Raw genomic sequence first — 7,182 nt, forward strand, 5'->3', positions numbered from 1 at the left:
ATAAAGATTTTATTTATTTATTTGACAGAGAAAGAGAGAGAGAGAGAGCACAAGCAGGGGGAGCGCAGAAGGGGAGGGAGAAGCAGGCTCCCCGCTGAGCAGGGAGCCTGATGTGGGACTCGATCCCAGAACCCTGGAATCATGACCCAAGCCTAAGGCAGATGTTTAACCAACTGAGCCACCCAGGCACCCCGAGTAGGCAGGTCTTAAAGACAAATCCACTCTAACATCACAGTCTCCCTAAGCCTTTGAATCCCTCCCTCTGCATTAAGCAAAGACAGGCCTGCCATTTCCAATTTGCTCAGCATAGGCCACCTTTTGGCNCCAGAACCCTGGAATCATGACCCAAGCCTAAGGCAGATGTTTAACCAACTGAGCCACCCAGGCACCCCGAGTAGGCAGGTCTTAAAGACAAATCCACTCTAACATCACCGTCTCCCTAAGCCTTTGAATCCCTCCCTCTGCATTAAGCAAAGACAGGCCTGGCATTTCCAATTTGCTCAGCGTAGGCCACCTTTTGGCCTGTGTTTCAGCCGGCCAATCAAACAGTGCTTTCTGACAAGCTGCGGCATTAAATGCAGAAGCTGCTTAGTGAGCCGTATCAGTACATTTGGCCTGATCCGATTTTATGTTCCACCCTTAATATTCATTCCCACACATGTTCCCCAGATTTCTAGCTGAACACATTAGAAAACTCCAGTGGTTTCCTTGGAGTGTCATCTGAATTCCTGAGTTCGGCCAAATAGGGGATGGTGGGGCACCCAAGAGAAGAGCGACAGAAGGGTCACCACCACTCCTCGACCTCCAGAAGCACAGGTGGGGGGAGTGTCATTGAATGAAGGGGCAGAGAGTGCTGGGGAATCGAGAAAGGGTGGGGCCTTGCTGCCGGGGCTGGAGCCATGGAGGAGATTTAGGAGCTGTGGGAGATGTTGCCCTGGACAGCCGGAACCCACCTCATACCCTGTCTGTACACACACACACACAGCCCCAAGAATGGATCTGAGGGCCGACAGGCACAGGTACAAGGCCTTGCCAGAGGGTCCAATAAATGACGAGTGCTGGATGAGAGACAGACACACGCCCTGCCTTCACTGACCCTACAGTCTAACAGATTGATTATACAGAGCCTAGCAACCCTATAAGCTATTGAGGCCCACGGGGCCTTACGCTCTCTAGAGAGGTGTTAGGGAGTGAATATTTGTGTCCCCCCCCAAATTCATACACTGAAATTTAATCCCCAGTGATGGTATTTGGACGTGACACCCTTGGCAGTTAATTGGGTAATGAGGGTGAGGCCCTCATGAATGTGATTCGTGCTTTGACAAAAGAGGCCGGAGAGCTCACGCCACCCTTCTCCTGCCACGTGACATGACGAGAAGTTATTGGCGTCTGCAACCTAGAAGGGAGCATTCATGGAGCCCAACAATGCTGGCACCCTGATCTCTGACTTCCAGCCTCCAGAGCTGTGAGAAAGAAATTTCTATCCTTGATAAGCCACTTGGTCTATGGTATTTTATTATAGCTGCCCAAACTGACTAAGGCAAGAAGTATTTAACTAAGTGGATTGTATCACTTTATAAAGATATGAAAAGCAAACATATGTATAAGAGAAGATGGGCTAAAAATTATTACAATTATAATTATAATATAATGCATTTTTTACTTGTCTATATAGGAAGAAAGTTAGAGAAAGAAATGTTCTTTTTCTTTTGCCCATACTCTGTATAAAATTAATGTTTTGAAGTGGAACAGCCCTGAAAGTGGCAGTGGTTATCTTTTGAATTTATGAATATTGTTACTATCATATGTTACATTAAAATTAATAGGAGCTGAGGATGTGTATTGAAGGGAAAGGAATGGATCCCTCACTGAGCTTTTGTTGGGGACTGCAGTTGCACGGAGAAATGGGATTTTAGGTATGATGCATAATCAAGCATGAATTAATAGCATGGTAGAGTGGGGTCTACGATAAAAACACATGGCTGTCTTTCACAGCTCAAGTGCTCTGCTCTGCTCGACATCCTAGAATTAAGCACTTAGATCAGATATCTTTAAGTTCTTGCCAGAGGAAAAGAAAAACATATTTCTCTTGTAAGCCTGAATTTTTTTGGAGGAGGGAGTGGGTGGGTGGCAGTATTACAGAACTGTTCCTTTGAATGTTGCTCGCATGGAATGTATTTGAACGACATTGACATTTGGGGGAAAAGACTCTGTGAGGATATGAGATAATTGTAGAACTGTTTGCTGGTTGTAGTCATATGGTAATGATGTCAGCTTCGCCTGGGAAAAATGACAGCACGAACTTCAGCTGATTTGCCTAGACAAAATTACATGAAATTGCATGTATTTGTCTATAACATTCCGGTAATAAGCATGAGAGGCATAGATTTTTGTTTCTTGGAGAGCAAATAATTTGGAGGCAGAGTTCATACCCAATGTATCATTGTAGCAATAAACAAGTGTCAGAAAACGTCTCGTCTTTCTTTAGGATTACACGTTACTGAGTAGCTCATTTAGCATGATGGCATATTTTCTTCACAATCTCACATGTTAAGTGGACTATTTTATACACCTTACTTTCAGGTCATCAACTGAGTTTACCTTATCTTTGGGGAAATAATAAAGTAGTGCCTATTAGTAAAAGAACATTTTATTTTTCTTTTGACAGGACTGAGTCAGTGCTGGTATGCACGCACAGTTGTGTCTCACATGATAAAATAAATGTATTCCTAAAAGGTAGTGTATAAATTGAGTCATTTTCCTATTGGCTTATATTATCTTGTCAAAGATGTTATATTTTCCTTCCAGACTGAACTTTAATTAACTTCCAACACTTTAACTTTCAGTTTCTCTTTACTCCTGCATTCTTTCCAGAAAGGTTTTCATATTAATCTTGGTAATTTTAAAAACTCAAAAATATGTAGGAAATTTCACAACTACCCGGGAGCACAAGACAGAGTCTTGGGCATTTCTCAGCCTCCAGCACTTCTGGGCTACTGAGAAAAGCTCAATAGTCTGATATTTGTATAATTCTGCTTCCCCTGCCCTGGAAAAGTGATAAGGGACTGCTATATGGTACACACGTGTGTGCAAAATCTCTCATTCCCTGTTATCATCTACTGAATGATCGAACTCGGAAAGCGACTCCCTGAAACATGCCGTTCAGTTCCCGGCAGCCAAGAGTCACATTAATTTCTCTTTTCCCTCTCCTTCCGTTGCTCCAGATGTCTTCTGTGAAGCAGCCTGTNCCCTGAAACATGCCGTTCAGTTCCCGGCAGCCAAGAGTCACATTAATTTCTCTTTTCCCTCTCCTTCCGTTGCTCCAGATGTCTTCACAGAAGACGGCCCTGCAGGTCTAGGTTTGAATTCTATCTCTGACATCGACTAGCTGTATGACATGTCTGCCTCAATTTTCCTCATCACTAAAATGGATTTAGTCAGCAGTCCTTTTAGAGCCATTGCAAAGATTAGTAATATGTATATTAAATATCTAGCACAGTGCACAGTACACAGGCGATACTCAACAAATGAGAGTTACGGACGTCATCTTCTTCCTCATTACCGTCATAGTCATCATTAGGGCTAGTTACTGCTTTCTCTGTATCGCTACTTGATTCGGAGACCTGAAGCGTCAGAAGCCAGCACAGTCCCAGGCAGAGCAGCTGCTTGATAATTATTTATCGAAAGGATTCATCGGTAAAATTGAGCACGTTCCTTCTATGGCTGAGAACTCAGCTTCCTCGTGCTCCACCAGCCTCTGGATACAAAGTCATCCGGATTTGCTGACTCAAAGCCTGTTCACATGGCCTCTTCTCTAGTCTCCTAAGGCAGGCTTCTGCCACATTTCTGTGAGTCTCCAGGCTCGTCTCCTGCATGCGTAGAAGGAAACTTGGTCCCAGAGGGCCCCTCCTCCATTGCCCTGCGCCAGGGCCCTGAAGGCACCAGACTGAGAGGAGCTTGACGCCAAAGGGCTGTGGGAGTGTCTCTGTCCATTTACTATTAAATCCATTACAGGGGCTCCCACACAAGACTGCTGGGGAACCAGTGTTACTGACAGAGGCTCTGGACAGGTGCACAGGATAGAAAAGAGAGCAAGGTGCCGCATTCAAAATCAGCCCTCCTGCGGCGAGGCTCTGCGCACCACACCTGGAGCCTGGCTCTTTCCTCCTGAAGCACAATTACCCTCAGGAGACAGCTCAGCCCTCGTGAAGACAGGTGAGGCTCAGGTCGGCGTGAGGGGCTCCAGGACGCGCTAGGCCACAGCTGAAGTCCTGCAGTGGGCCCAGCATAAGCTTGGGTTGCTACCCCTCAGTGTAGCTGCATGCTGGTCGGAAAAATCAACGTGCTGCCTTCATCTGCGAAGACAATCCACGCTTCCAGCCGACGGTGGATTTGTGGGGTTTTTCCCCAACATTAGTTAAGTGTCTTATGGGAGAGCCAAGGTTTCCTTTTAGGAGCCTCTGTGTAGGCTTGGCCCCAGTGCGGAAAGCCCATCACAATGGTAAGTCTGGAGTTCACCTTGCCCCATGCTTCCCAGGACTCCAGGGACTGTCGGAGCGCCCTGCTTTCACAGTCCCTTCTAGGAGCTTGTCTGCAGAGCAGAAACAGCATCTGTGCAACACAGGGTTAACCCTCTGTCATGCACTGGGAGCCAGGTGGCAGGCTGAATCAGGACTTGCCTCTTGATCAATCAAGAACCAGCTAATTGCTGGAGCTCTCCGAACGCTGGAGAACCTGGAAGCCCTGGGGAGGATTTGCAGCTGCTCCAGTAACAGGTCGGGAAGACCAGTGCCCCAGTTCGGGCCGTACATGAAGTGGGGGAATCTGGGTCAATGGCGAAAAAGAGAGCCTAGGAAAGACTCAGCTTGGAGGAAGCCCATTTACCAACAAATGAGCGCTGAGCACTTTGCGGTTGTCAAATTCCTAGGCCCTGAATAATAATGAGAGGGGCCTTGGAGAGGCTAATGACTAATGGCCCCTGGATTTCCTGCTGATGTTGGCAGTTTTGTGTCATTTTGTTTTTATGTTAATTTATGCATACAGGATTAGAATGTAGCATTATGTGGTCATTTAATTTAATTGAAGTATGGAACTTCATGGGCCCAGTTTTACATTTCCCTTATAGATTTCAGTGATTTTATTTTTAGCATTTAATCTTCCCCCCAGATCACCATTCCTAATAGCAATAATAATGCATTTGCAATTGCATCACACTTCTCCTTTCTAGGAGCTCAAAGCACGTCATGGCCCATTACCCCATAAGAGCCCTGCAAGGCAAATGCCAGGGAGGATTTTAAGCACTTTCCTTAGGTTTAACATACATAAAAGGTGCAGCCTTTATCATAGCGATGATAAGTTCCCAGCCATTTAAATGACTTCTGAAAGAAATGAGAAGCTTTGCTTATGCATGAGGCTTCCAGCACACTCTCTGTTGTTCATACCTCAGAAATATGTGACCTTTAAGGCTGACAGCACGGCTCAGGGTGCTCATAACTTATTAGGGAGTTTTCATGGATCATCCCACCCCCTTCTCTTTAAGAATGTGGTGTTTGTGTCACAAGGCCTGAAACGAGGACCAAAGGGCACGGGGAAGCGCCAGTGGAGAAGTGGAGGAGAAAACAGGAGGTTAGCAAGCTCCCTTTAAAAAGCCACTGGCTCTTCTCTGGTGAATACAGACAGACGGAGGAGCACTCCGAGCCCGGGGCTCATCCCATCTATTCACGCTCTTTCTGAAGAGCCATGCAAGTATCCACTTGGAGACACTGGCGCTCAGCACTCTTTCTCTAAAGGCCGAAAGAAGGGGGAAGTGGCCATGAAACGCGCTGAGGTAACCATAGAGCAGCTCGGGAGCCCGATGGAGACAGCCCTCTCCTGTCCCCGAAATAAAGGGCCATGGAAAGGGAAGAATGGAGGGGCCATGTCACATTTGCCTTCTTCTGAGGGAGCAGTTCTTCTATCAGAACAGCAGAGAAAACACTAGCTGACTCAGGCCTTCAGTGGGTCGCCAGGCCCTGTGCACCCTGGCAGTGTCTGTTGGGGCAGAGGAGGAGGGACAGGAGAGACGGGGCTCAGGGGGGTAACCAAGGGCCTATGCGCAGGTCTGACGTGGGGGGTTCTGTTTCAACCCCAACTGCTGTTCTTCAGTTCGGTGCCGCAGAGAGTTAGGAGACACCGCCTGTTAAGTGCTCGGTCCCACAAGACTGCCCCCCTTTGATGCCGGTGCAAATGGAGTCCCCAAGGCACCTGAACTTTTCCTCCTTGTCCACCTTCTTCTCCTTCTCCTCCTCCTCCTTCTTCTTTTAAGGTTTATTTATTTATTTGAGAGAGAGAGAGCAAGTGAGGGAGGGGGAGAGAGAGAATCCAAGCAGACACCCCGCTGGCCCAGAGCCTGACTCGGGTCCATCTCACAACCCTGTGATCATGACCTGAACCAAAATCAAGAGTTGGACCCTTAACCGATGGAACCACCCCAGCACTTGAACTTCTGACCAGCTGGCTGCAAACTTAGGGGATTCCCATGACCCTCCACAGGTTCAATAATTCACTGACTCATTGAACTTAAGAAAGTGCTATACTTATTATTACAGTTTTATTACAAAGGATAGAAATCAGACCGGCCAAATGAAGAGCCACATAGGGCCTGGGAGGGCCTGAAGGCAGAGGGGTCTGTGCCCTCTGTCCATGGAATCAAGGCATGTACTCTCCCGGTGTAGTGATGTGTTCACCAACCAGGAAGCTCCCCTGAGCTTCCAGGCCAGAGTTTATATCGGGATTTCATGACATAGCCATGATTGGTTGAATCATTGGTTATATATTATTTAACTCAGTCTCTAGCTCCCCTCCTCCGAACCCCCACATACTGCTCCTCTGAGGCTGCCCTGGCTCAAAGTTCCAGCCCTTTAAATACACGGTTGTATTTCAGGTGACCAGCCCCCATCCCGGAGCTAACTGGGGCCACCACTAGTCACCTCATTAACTTAAAATCAGGTATGGTCCCAGTGGCTCATGAGTAACGAAGAACCTGGGACAAAGACCAGACAAATTCTTTATTATACGATAAGAGGCTTCTGAATCAGGAAGTGGGGACGATGACACATATATTCCTGCTCCAGAGTCACAGAGCCCCAGGGAGAGAGTGAATCCTTGAAATTAATGCCTTTGGAACATTTACAGTTATGAGCC

Source organism: Ailuropoda melanoleuca, chromosome 2 (assembly GCF_002007445.2).
Source record: "Ailuropoda melanoleuca isolate Jingjing chromosome 2, ASM200744v2, whole genome shotgun sequence".
Taxonomy (NCBI): domain Eukaryota; kingdom Metazoa; phylum Chordata; class Mammalia; order Carnivora; family Ursidae; genus Ailuropoda; species Ailuropoda melanoleuca.